This window comes from Mastigoproctus giganteus, chromosome 6, assembly GCF_048544385.1.
Source record: "Mastigoproctus giganteus isolate SK-2022 chromosome 6, ASM4854438v1, whole genome shotgun sequence".
Taxonomy (NCBI): Eukaryota; Metazoa; Arthropoda; class Arachnida; order Uropygi; family Thelyphonidae; genus Mastigoproctus; species Mastigoproctus giganteus.
This window is the reverse complement of record NC_143580.1, coordinates 53111768-53125176: the sequence shown is the minus strand read 5'-3', so window position 1 is coordinate 53125176 and position 13409 is coordinate 53111768. Positions and strand designations below refer to the sequence as shown.

General features: G+C 33.7%; 5 non-coding genes across 5 annotated transcripts; 1 reads left to right on the top strand and 4 right to left on the bottom strand.

Moving 5' to 3' along the window:
* Nucleotides 1–655: 655 nt before the first annotated feature.
* Nucleotides 656–727, bottom strand: TRNAD-GUC (transfer RNA aspartic acid (anticodon GUC)). Its single transcript has one exon. It is a non-coding gene; the product is annotated as a tRNA-Asp (tRNA).
* Nucleotides 728–6381: 5654 nt separating this feature from the next.
* On the bottom strand, nucleotides 6382–6453 carry TRNAD-GUC (transfer RNA aspartic acid (anticodon GUC)). Its single transcript has one exon. It is a non-coding gene; the product is annotated as a tRNA-Asp (tRNA).
* Nucleotides 6454–7081: 628 nt separating this feature from the next.
* TRNAD-GUC (transfer RNA aspartic acid (anticodon GUC)) lies at nucleotides 7082–7153 on the bottom strand. Its single transcript has one exon. It is a non-coding gene; the product is annotated as a tRNA-Asp (tRNA).
* Nucleotides 7154–7767: 614 nt separating this feature from the next.
* Nucleotides 7768–7839, bottom strand: TRNAD-GUC (transfer RNA aspartic acid (anticodon GUC)). Its single transcript has one exon. It is a non-coding gene; the product is annotated as a tRNA-Asp (tRNA).
* Nucleotides 7840–11428: 3589 nt separating this feature from the next.
* Nucleotides 11429–11500, top strand: TRNAD-GUC (transfer RNA aspartic acid (anticodon GUC)). The gene has a single exon. It is a non-coding gene; the product is annotated as a tRNA-Asp (tRNA).
* Nucleotides 11501–13409: the final 1909 nt, after the last annotated feature.

Genomic DNA, 13409 nt, shown 5'->3' with positions numbered 1-13409 from the left:
ACTCGCTCAAGTTGTCTATGTTAGTAATCCTTTGTATAATCATAAGTTCCATTAATGTCATAGCAATAACCATAAATAAACATTTTCATAATTTAATGAACTTTATTTGAAACTTAACAGGAGGAAATATACTGCATTGGCAATTATCACTCATTAACAAAACACAAAAGTACATATAAAAGGACTGCTCACAAGATAGCCATTGCTTCCTATGGTTCGAAATTAAATGCATAGTTGTAAACAAAATTATTTGGTATACCATAAAAGCAACTTATTTACTATACATTCCAATATGACAGCAGCAAATGATCGATGGATTATGGTATTAAATAAAATTTAAATTAAATGAGGATAATGTAATTAAAACTTTCTATAAAAATTTCTTAGAGGCAGTTCGCCACCCGCGTAGGCGAAAAGTTAACCCTCTTCACGCCATTATCATCCATGAGTGTATAAAGTCTTTTCTTGAAGTCTGCGTTCAATGAAGGCTCCCGAGAAAGAATCCATAGATTCTCTGTGAAAAAAAAAAAAAAAAAACATGGAAGTTATATAAAAATACATATGCTAGTACAAGAAATGAATGACAAAATTAGAAATATAAAATTGAATTATGTATGAATAAAGAATTCTTTAAACTGACAAACAAAAATGCCACCTCCCCGGCGGGGAATCGAACCCCGGTCTCCCGCGTGACAGGCGGGGATACTAACCACTATACTACCGAGGACTGACATAAGCGTTGCTATTTATTCCTATTGTGATATACAAATTAATAATACATAGATGGGTAGACTAGTACCAGTGTATTAAAACATACTAAGCCGGCCCTGAGTTCTAGTATATTAAAATACAGTAATACTCAGGGCTGGATTAATACCCCTAAAATTCATTGATTTGCTGTAAATTTCAAGTCGGAGAGGGCGCACCAAAAAATCTCGCACAGGGCGCTGATAGACCTGGGGCCGCTCCTGTTAGTACTAGGGTATTTTTTGATGATGTGAGGAGAAAAGCAATACTGTATTTTATTACTTAGTAAAGAAATATGATTCATTCAAAACAAAGAAGTTTCAGGTCATTCAAATTGGAATACTAAGGTTGAAATGGGGAAAATTATGAAAGTAGCCTCAACTTAAACAAAAAACATGAAAAATAAAGATATACCAGTCTGTTTTTCCTGGAACAGCTTTAAATAATATAAAATAATATTAAATAAAATCATGAATTTATTTAATTAACTATTTATACCATTTAATTAATTAAATGAATTTATTTAAAATTATAGCAATATCATAATTAATGCATTAATTAATAATTTTAAAGTATACACATTTAAGTCTTGTCTATAGTTCATTCTTCGACTCCAGTCTCAGTCGAAACCTGGGTTTGGACAGTGCTACATTATACTTCACTGGAGCAATGCCTTTTATTTAGAGGAGTGCAATACCAAGGCAGTTCGTGGCTGGCCTGGTATTGCACTGCTCAATATAAAAGGCCTCCATAAATATAAGATCGATGTACAAAGTACCAAACCTAGGAAACAGGAAGAAACTGCACCCGACATGTACAGTGACTTTATAATTTTAAGTAATTATAATATTGATTAAGTTAAAATAAAATAATTATTAAATTATATATCGTTAGGAAGTCTACCCTGTCCTCATGCATTTTTGCGACCATCAGGATTTAATATTACTTAGTTAATTGCAGTCTTACCACAGTAGAACCAATTTTGTCCTCAAAACGAGTTGCCGTGATATTTCACTACTCGCAAACAAATGACATCTCTAAAAGGTTTTGTCATTTATTTAAAAGATAAGACAATGGATGTGTTAGATTAACCTTTTATCAATGTAACGACGTCACCAAAAAAAGCACTACCACATTCTGTCAAGTACACTAGGTTCAAACAAATGTGCTTGTAAGTAGTGTATTAACAGAGGAGCAACTCATTGTGAAGACATTTATTCTGTTGTAAGAATTAAAACCTTTACATTAAAGCAGTTTAAATCTAACTGGCACTTAAACGTATATGTCACCATTTCAGGGACAATATTAAATAATATTTATTACTGTCAAATAAATTAAATTATGAATTTATTTAATTAATAAATAAGCAAATGAAATTATAGTTATAATTATATTTAATCAATAATTTTAATATTAATTAGATTATAAAAATAAAATAATTATAATATCATATATAGTTAAAATGAATAGCCTGCTGTTATGGTTTAATGTGGGCAGAAAGATTTCAACTGCTTAATTACTGGTCTTAATGCTAACAGCAGAACAAATTGTCTTCATAACGAGTTGCATTGGTATTGCACCACTTTCAAACAAATAGGAAACAAATAGGTTAATCTGCCATTTATTTGATAGACAGACAGATAGACAATGATCAAATAACAGATTAACCTTTTGGCGTGGTAATATCATCTCTTAATGGTTAATCTGCCCAGTCATTTAAAAACAAATGGGTTTGAAAGCAGTGCAATACTAGGCAACTCGTTGTGAATGTAAAGTGTACTGTACACCTAAATATGTATCGTATATTATGTACAGTAGATACAGCACGTATAAAATTTAAATTAAAAGTTTGAAAACTGAAAAAATGGGAGCTTTGGTCACATGTTTTAACTGATGTGGTTTTGTCCTACTTTGCACTTTGACTGAGGGGGTTTTGCCGAACCCAGGTGTAGCCATATCATCATTGACCATTTGGAGAGAATTCGTTTGTGAAGTACAGCAAATCCCTAAATAGGGTGGAACAATCATAGTACTTATCACAGACACATCAAAACCATGGGTGCAATGAAAGTAAGATTTATAAATAATAGACGTATATTTGTGTGATGATTTTTCTTCGGGTGCAGGAACACATAATAATGGCTCTGATACGCGGAATCTTGAATCTGGAAAAAGTATTCTCGAGTATGTGATGATCTGGATTTCTCATGAGCAACCTTTCCGAGGACGCATTATAAAATTAGGGGACATTCCAGACACTTTTTCTCTTACCATCTGCTGTTAAAGTCTGTATTGCTTTACATACAAAAATTTCAATAACTGTGAAAGGTACAAACACAATCTGATAAAGGAAAAAATTTAACGAAATGAATTTTGTTTAAAAAAAGTAATAAAATAAATAATTAATTACGGAGGGGGGGGGATCCTTGGGACACATTTTTGAATGCGCTGATAACGTAAGCCCAAATTAATTGAGAGCCTGAATATCGAATAAAAGGAGCATAATGTGCTCATTTTACTACAGATTTTATTGTCTACTGTCCATCACACCTGGACTCATGTCTACTCCACCATACCTAGACAGTAGATGCCAAGCATAGACGAAACCTTCTTAGGACAAATATACTTTCAATAAAACAGTGAAATGCGAGTAAGTCGCTAATCAAAAAATTCGTGATGATAGCAATATAAAAAATGCATTAAAAGCAATAAAATAAGTATTCTAAAAAAAGCGCAATCTCGCTGCCGATTATGATAGAGATACTAAGCACTATGCTACAGTAAATTGAGGGCGACATCAATTTACAGTGGTACAGTATTTATAGATGGTAATAACTGGTCACTATACCAATATATTTTGTTCTTTAGGACCTGTGCAGAAAGAAGCTCGTCTGTAAATCATAATGCCAACTTGTATTATTTAAATTAATTGTAAATGCTAAAAAAAATCATTATTTTATTTAAAAATAATAATAATTAATTTAATTAATAATTTAAAATCAATTTTAAATAAGTTTAATTGATAATTTAATTAGTAAGTAATTATTTATATATATTAATTATATTAAATAGTAATAATAATTATTATTTATATTTTTATACAGGGTGTTTCAAAAATGATGGTCAATAATTTAAAAGTGAAAAGTACAAACTAAAATAAAATATGCAAAAAAAGTCCCATATTCTGTTAAGATTTGCCATTGACTATGGGAGCACTAGCTTAGCAAAAAGCTGTGAATCCTTTGCTAAGGTGGTTTTATTAAACATAAGATAATACATTTTTCATTTTTGGTTTCAACACCACAGGATAGGATTTTACAGATGTTACATGTTACAGAATGTTACAAAATGCTGTCCTTGCATCCGTACGCAGCTTTGTGGTCTTCTCTGCATTGAGTTGCGAATACTCTCAGGCATTTCTGGATCATTTCTGATTTGCTGAAAGGCTCCTTCAACCCGACGCTGCAATTCCTCAACTGTATTAATGTCAGAAGTGTACACCAAACTTTTTGCATGACCCCAGATACAAAAATCCATAGGATTTAAGTCTGGTGATCTGGGAGGCCACATTACAGGCCCACCTCTACCTATCCACCGTTGACCATACCTTCTAGTTAGATACCGAGTCACAACTCGAGCAAAATGTGCTGGTGCACCATCATGCATAAACCATATGTTCTGGCGTTGCTGAAATGGAACATTATCTTCATCAAGGAGGTCTGGAAGAACATTCTGCAGGAACTCAAGGTACAGCTCTCCCGTTAGCCTGTTCGGCAGAAAGTGTGGTACAATTAGACGGTCTCCTAGTAGTCCTGTTCAGACATTCAACGAGAAACGTTGCTGATGTCGTGACTCGTAAATTGCATTAGGATTTTCGTCGGACCAAACGTGACAGTTATGAAAATTTAAAATACCATCACAAGTAAACCCAGCTTCATCAGTGAACAAAATGTTTAAAAATTGGGGGTTCAGGACACACTATTGCATCCACTGGCAGAAGTTCACTCTGGGAAGGTAGTCTGTATTGCTGAGACCTTGTACACGCTGGATATGGTAGGGGTAATTGGCGATGTAAAATTCGCCACACACTGCTATGATTCAGTGCACGCTCTTGCAGAGCAACCCTCCTTGTCGAAATTCCTGGATTTTGTTCTATTCTTTCTAACAGTCTGCGCGTGTAGCACAGTGGTATCGTCACCGTCCTCCCCACACCGGGTGGAAAAGGCCCAGGTTCGAATCCCTTCGATGACGCGAGGAACTTTAATGAGCTTTATTCACTCCGTGGCTGAGTTAGTCGGTCTCAGGCGTAGATAGCAAGGGGAATTTCGTCTAGCAAACAGACAAATCGACCATAGAACACACGCAATTAACAAACATAAGACACAGCACGGCAGATGAATTTAAATATTCTTTCTAACACCCTTTCCTCAACATCAGGTGTTATGCTTCTGAGCATACTTGCTCGAACTCCATGTGCAAAGTGCCCTGCTCGAACTCCATCAGGGTACATCACCGCCCACGCGTTGATGTACCCTGATGAATGTGCGCCTGTTGGGCTGCCTTCGGTGGAGAAATGCTTCTTGGTACAAACGTGCAGCCTCGAGTGCACTGCCGTTGGCTTTACCACACATGAAGTGCATGTCCGCATACTCTTCGTTGCTGTAACCTCTTTCCATGTTGACTATCCTTTGACAAGTACTGTACTAGTATGCTGTGCAATATCTCGAAAACAATTCACTTAAGGACCCATGTTTACTAGGCCTTTTTTGCATATTGTAGTCTGTACAGTTCACCTTTAAAATATTGATCATTACTTTTGAAACATCCTGTATTTTATTATAGTTTCGTATTTTTTTATTATATTTTTTGTCTTTAGGAGAATCGCCATTGACACTTTTATAGATCTAAATTACGCAAGTTAACTGTCGGGGTCGTGTGTGAAAACAGGTTAGTAACCCAGTGCCTTATGGATAAAAACAATTGGAAAGGCTAAATGTAGGGAATGAATGAAATTAAAATTAGTTGAACATTTTTAATAATCGTAATATTAAAATTAGAAATTAGTTCAGCTTAAGTTATCGCCATAGTTAGAATTTAATCATCAAAACCACAGAGATAAGGACAGACAGAAGAAAAAGCTCTTTATTTTAGTCTCTTGTGATAAGCGGAAACTTGTACTTTTAAAAAGTTGTTATACGAACACGCAAAGCCTAATTGAAAAAAAGAAAAGAAAAAAAGGAGGTTGAAAAGCAGAGAGCAGTTAAAAGCAACATTAATTAGATTCTTTGAAGCATAATCAGCATTACATCTAGAAGTTCGCCTAAAACTGGCATTAATTCTTTCCCATCAAAAATTTTAATTGAAAAATAAGAGGTAGATTTTTTTTAAAGATAATACACCATTAGTATCCCCCTCAAAATTCTAGGAGGATACCAACCACCATTAGTATCCTCCTCGAATCTTGTATTATGACTGTTATTTTGTCTGCTGTGATAAAAGAAGTGTACTGTACTTGAAAAATACAAAAAATAAACAGCAAAATAATTAATTGCTCTGAATTATAACCAGTACTTCATTTATTTTAATTTGATATAAATCTGCTGATAGATATTATAGCTGCTTAAAAGAAACGCACTCCCCGGCGGGGAATCGAACCCCGGTCTCCCGCGTGACAGGCGGGGATACTAACCACTATACTACCGAGGACTGATATCTACGCCCTTATTTTGATTTGTTGTGATGAGTGAAAACAGTACTAAAACAATTGTTTTTAAGGAAAAAATATTTGTTATACGAATACACAAAATCTATTTGAAGAAACAAGGAAAAAAAAAAAAAAAGAATGCAGGCAAAGAACAGCTGAAAGTGAGATTAATTAGACACCTTGAAGTATGATCATCATTAAATTTAGAAATTCATCTTATACCAACATTAACCCCCCCCCTTCTCCTATTTAAAATTTTATCAAAATTTCTCACATTTAAAACTATAATTTAAAAAAACAAGAGGTAGAAGACGAAATAAATTATTCAAGGTCGAATATCCAAATCTGGTCTTACGAGTAATTAGAATGAAATTTGATTATAATTTGCTATTTTGTCTTTTGAATTATGACTTGGATTATGACTGCTATGATAAGAGAAGTGGACTTATGAATACAGTGCTGTTTGTTGTCCCGGAGTATAAACACAAAATCAATTTATTTATTACTTGAAAAAAAGTTCTAGAAAAAGTAGAAAGCAAAATAACTGATTGCTCTGAATTATAAATCAGTACTTTATACAGAAATAGTACATCAAGTAAACTTGCATTAAAATTACTTAAAATGAATTCACTCCCCGGCGGGGAATCGAACCCCGGTCTCCCGCGTGACAGGCGGGGATACTAACCACTATACTACCGAGGACTGATAAACAACCACTTAGTTTGATCTGTTGTGATTAGCAAAAAGAGTACTAAAAATACTTGTTTTTAAGAAAAAATATTTGTTATATGAATACACAAAACCTATCTGAAGAAACAAGGGAAAAAAAAAAAAAAGAATGTAAGCAAAGAACATCTGAAAGTGAGATTAATTAGATACCTACGATCATCATTAGATTCGGAAATTCACCTTATACCAACGTTAACCTCCTCCCCTTTTCTCCCATTTAAAATTTTATCAAAAAATAAAATGGAGAAGTCAAAGTTCCTCACATTAAAACTTTATTTTAGAAAACAAGAGGTAAAAGACAAGAAAAAAATAATTCAAGGTGGGAAATCGAAATCCGGTGTTATGAGTGAGGGCTCGATATACTAACCACTGTATTAGAAAGAAATTTGATTATACAGTAATTGCTATTTTGACTCTTGAATTATGATTGTTACTTGCTCTGCTGTGATAAGAGAAGTGTACTTAAAAAGAGCCCTTGAAAAATTAGAAAGCAACGTAACTGATCGTTCTGAATTATAATCAGTATTTCATTTAGAAACAGTTTACACCAAGTAAACTGCATTAAACTACTTAAAAAAAATAAAGTACTCCCCGGCGGGGAATCGAACCCCGGCCTCCCGCGTGACAGGCGGGGATACTAACCACTATACTACCGAGGACTCATAACCACTTCCTTATTTTGATCTGTTGTGATTAGTAAAAACAGTACTAAAACAATTGTTTTTAAGAAAAAAAGAATAATAAAATGAAGGAACAGCTGAAAGTAAGGAACAGCCGAAAGTAAGATTAATTAGATAGCTTGAAGTATGATAATTACTAAATTTATAAATTCACCTTATACCGGCAGAAGACAGAGAAAAAAAAAAAATCATTCATGGTGAGAAATCGAAATCTGGTCTTATGTGATTACAATCGCTATTTAATCCATTATTTTGGATTATGACTGTTATTTGTTCTGCTGTGATAAGAGACGTTTACTTGAAATGTGTTTTTATAAAATGCTGCAAAAAAGTACAATAGAAAGCGAAATAACTGAATACTCTGAATTACAATTAGTATTTGATTTAGAAATAAGTTTATATATGAAGCTTTGCATCAAATAAAAACTAATTCCCTCTCCGAACCCCCGTGTGACAGGCCGGGATACTAACCACTATACTACCAAGGACTGATAACTTATTTTGATCCCTGATCTGTTGTCAGTGGTGGATTACCCATTAAGGCAATGAGGCACGTTCCTAGGGGCCCCAGGTTTGGGGGGGCCCAAGCCAAGATATTTTCCTATAGTGTTCTAAAATAGATTAATATTTTCAGTAAGCATCATAAAAATCTTGATTAATTTAAGCAAAAAATTCAAAAGTACAAAATTTCATTTATTTCCCACCTAACTTTTATTTATTTTTTATTCTTTTTTTTATTATTATTTTTTGGGCGGACCCCAAATATAATTTGCCTAGGGGCCCCAACTATCCTTAATCCGCCACTGTCTGTTGTGAATAGTAAAAACAGTAGATAGCAACATAACTGATTGCTCTGAATTATAATCAGTATTTCATTTAATTTTACATACTAACCACTATACTACCGAGGACTACAGCTTCTTTCTTATTTCAGTATTTTGATTAGCAGTACTGAAATAAGAAAACCACAAAAATTTACTGTATAAGTATACACAAAGCCAGTTCGAAAAAATAGCAAGATTGTAAACACAGCGATTGAAAGTAAAATAAATTGGACACTTTAAATCATAATCAGTAATGCATATGCGGTTCAAGTAATTAATTACTAATAGTTAAGGTTACTAATTATCATGTTAATTTAGAAATTTACCTTATATCGGTTAAAAGTATTCCCTTCCCCCATTTAAAATTTTATTACTGAAAATCAGAGGCAGAAAAAAAATCATCCCCTGTATTACTGAAAACGTATTATCACTAGTAGGTTGGATTATATTATATTTGTTATAGCGTTTTAGACGCATCAGCAACTTAGCCCATATGGCACCGCATTTTGTCTCTGTAAATTGAGTGTGTTCTATGGTAGATTTTCTGTTTGCTGGTCGAAAAACCGGAGTTTCAGGGAGAGAAAACCACGCTAGCTTCTCCTGGGACTGACTAACTCATCCACATTATGAAAGAGGCCCACAAAAATTCCTCGCGTCATCGACAAGACCCGAACTCAGTCTTTTCTACCTGGTGTTGGAAAGATGGTGATTGTATCAACTGTGCTACCCACGAGGGTTATCAGCTGGTATTATGACCGTTATTTTGTCCGCTGTAATAAGAGAAGCGTACTTGTAAAAGACTGGAAAAATACTGTAAAAATCACCAAGTAAAGGACAGTAGAAAATAACATTAACTGAATATTCTAAATTATAACTAAAAAAAGACTAAATTCTTTTGTTCAGAGTTTATCCTGCAACTGCAAACATTATACAATATCATTGGTTCTAAAGTTCCGATGCCCTGATCATTTACAAACATCTTCGGACTTGTAATCGGCAATAATCATCTTAACATTTGGAAAAATTATTCTATTTAGGATTTCGGGGGATATTAAACACAGAAATACAAGATGTTAAGCACATTATTGCGTTAGTTCGATCACAGGGAACTGGGGTTCCATTAAAGTTCGAATACCGTTATCCACGGTTCAACCTAACTTACCAATCCTTTTTAAAATCTCATAGCGTCACCAAATAGGCGAAATCGCTATGCATTTAAAAATCAGAGATATAGGCCCACTATTACAGTACCTAATAGCAATGGGAAGACCATAGATTTATGTCACGGTTTTGCTTATTTTCAAAAGGATAATTTGCAGTGATTATACTCAAGTCATTATAAGTATTTGTGCATGTGAGAAATTCGAATGAGGTATTTATATTTACCAAAGTGGCCAAGAGCTCCTCCAAGTCGTAGGTCTTCGAAACATGCCCAAAGCAAGGCATAATTGTCATAGTCACTATCCAAGACCCAATACTTAATCACAGGAACTGTGGAAGAAACCATTACATTACAGTTAGAGAAGGTATTATGCAAACACACAAAACATTACAGTAATGTTATCACGACTGAGAAAATTAAAATTATTCCAAGTGTATAATGCTTACGTCCAGGCAAAACCATTTCCATTCTGGCTGGTCGATCAGGATCTGGAGTTCTTGTCTTAAATGTCACAATTCTTTGTTCTGTGTTCCTACAAAAAAATAAAAAATAGGATAATTTAATAAATAATAATAATAATAATAAATAGATAAATAAATCCATAAGAAAATAAATAAAGTAAATATTTAAAAGTGTCGTTCACTGTTACAGTGTATGATATTCTGGAGCATAGATTTTATCGAAAGAATGAATAGAAAAAAATTATACTGAAAAAATTATACTTACAAGAAAGTTATCCCTCTTCTCTCTACAGAAAAATCATCTCCAGTTATCGTGAAAGTTGTTTTTAGGCATCGTAGAACGTTTTCAAACAAGGAAAACGTCTTTTCGATTTCATACCATTTACCAGCTATCTAGAAAGAAGAAAACGAAATAGGTACAGAAATACATATAGAAAAGAGTGATATTTGTAGTACAGCTATATTCTAACACCGATATTATAAATGCTAAAAGTAGTGCCCCCTCAAGTTGCGTTTTACGAGACTTTTAGAACGGTATAATAAGCGCATTCAGTTAGGTGGTGATTACCTTGAGTAATAATAAAACCATTGCCAGACCTAGTACCTATATTCCGGACCTGTTGGAAACCATTGATTTATATCATGGCGTTGTGTGCAGTATTTCTAAAAAGGTAATTTACAGTAATTATACTGAAGAAGTTCTTATGTCACGTCAATAATTTAGAGTTAGCCTGTTAAGTTCTTTTGATCTAATTACTAAATTTAATACAAAGATGAAGTTTCAATAGGCAATTAATCTATGAACATAATAGCGTAGTATTGAAACTTTATTTGGTCAATTTAACAAGATTTGTCGAGCCATTCCTTGATTTATTTGTCGGTTATTCCGCGAATTATTCTGGCTGAAGAACCCGGAATAACTCGTGTGGTAAAAACTCTAGTTTTCTTGAGATGGATTAACTATAATTTCGATTGACGAGTACTTTGGATAACCCCTCCCCCCCCAGTTTAGACTGGAATCGAACTGGGACTTCGCCAAACGACTAGCCAGCGATGTTTCCTGTCAGCTAAGTGGCCAAGAAAGAAAATCACAGACGATGGAAAGAAGAAAGCAGACGGAGTCCTCGGTAGTATAGTGGTTAGTATCCCCGCCTGTCACGCGGGAGACCGGGGTTCGATTCCCCGCCGGGGAGGTGTTTTTTTTTTTCTTCTTCATTTCTCTATGATTTTTCTGTAATACCTTTTTAAATAAAAACTTCGCAATAAATTCCTAAATATAATATTGTTTATAATTCACGGTATCCAATTAACGTTACTTTTGGTTGTGGCTTGCTTCCGCTATTTTTAAAGCAAAACACAACCTAAAAAAGGAAGGTGCCACACGAAGATGGCACTTTCGTTTATTCGGGATCGAAATGTAAAATTTTACGAACTGGAAATCAAATTCTTTATTAAAAATACCTTATTTTTAATAAAGTATCCAGTTCGTAAGTTAATAAAACATTTTATTTTGAATAATCAAATAATGCACATGCGCGAGGGTACATAAGTACATGTGCTTTGAGTGACTGGGGTTCCCCTTCTCCTTTTTGCATTACGCGATCTGGTATGATTTGAATTTTAAATTTCACGTAAAGTTTAAACAAATAATAAATAAATAAATAATTTCCTTTTTAGACTTTTCTTTCACTTGTATACTTCATGGTAACATTTTAAATATTTTAAATTAGAATACGATTATAATTACATTCAAAATCATTTAATATGTGTTATGTACATATTAAATGCAGTGGAAACTGATCGCGAAAAAATAATAGTCGAATTTAAACAAAAATCGAATTTAATAGAAACGGTAATACTAATCCTCTATTAGTATAATAGAGGATTATTCATTATAGGATAATAGAGGATAATTAATGCAATACAAATTAAAAATGAATTAAGTGTAAGAATACATTTTAAAGTTAATTTACGCTTATCTGTAATGATTAATTTATAAATACACGCTAGAGTGGCATGGTGGCATCCCCTGAGTGGCATGGTGCGCAGGTAAACTGTGTTGTTTGAAGATAAAAAAAAAAAAGCACTCAAACCTACGTTGGTATAATTATGTTTATTTACGAATTTAAAATATGTTCATAATGGAGTCAAACGTTTCGTGGTATTTTCTTACCACTTCTTCAGTGGTAAGAAAATTCTGTCTCTGCAATATCACCCTAACAAAAGATCACTTCGGTCACACGATCTTGTTCTTGTTCTTGTGATCTTTTGTGATATTGCAAAAACAGCTGTCACTGAAGTGGTAAGAAAATACCACGAAACGTTTAACTCCATTATGTACATATTTCCAATTCAGAAATAAACATAATTATACCAATGTAGGTTTGAGTGTTTTATTCGTTTGTTTTTATTTATTTTTACAGGGATGCAAAGTAAGAAAGGAAAGCAAAGTTAGAAACTTTCAGAGATACTTGAAAAAGTGATTTATACATCGTTCAGGAAATGATGCTGTTAAATAGAGACTGGACTTAATTGCATTGCTGTTTTGATGAAATGGAGAAATATTTCTATGTGTAGGATTTAGAGCTTACTTTGTTATTTTTAAAAGGTTATTTCGCAAAGAATTCTTGAATGCATTCTTCTGCCCATTCTGTCATTGCATAACAAACCACACGAATTCCTAGTTGGAGATTGAGCATTTATTTAATTAAAAGTGTTGATTCATCTTCCGGATGCCTTTTTTTTTAAGTGCGATGAAAGGATTTTGCTGTAAACTTGTTAAAATTTAAATACTTACTGTATACAGTATATTCATGACTCACCTAAAATCGTTCCCTCAACCTACAGTGTGTGATGTTTGATCGTATCATAGCAAGGTCATCAGTTCACAAACATCGTTACATAGAACTCAAGGACAAGTTTGATTCGGTTCCATTGAACACCTGTCTGTCGTGACTAGACGCCTTATTCTGATATCAAGTGGTGTTTCCGGCTGAACATTGACACGTGCAGTGAAACAAAGGTTAACGATCGTCAGTGACCGGTTGCCAGAGACACCTTGCGGCAAGAGAGAATAACCTCACGAGAATCACAGATTAGATA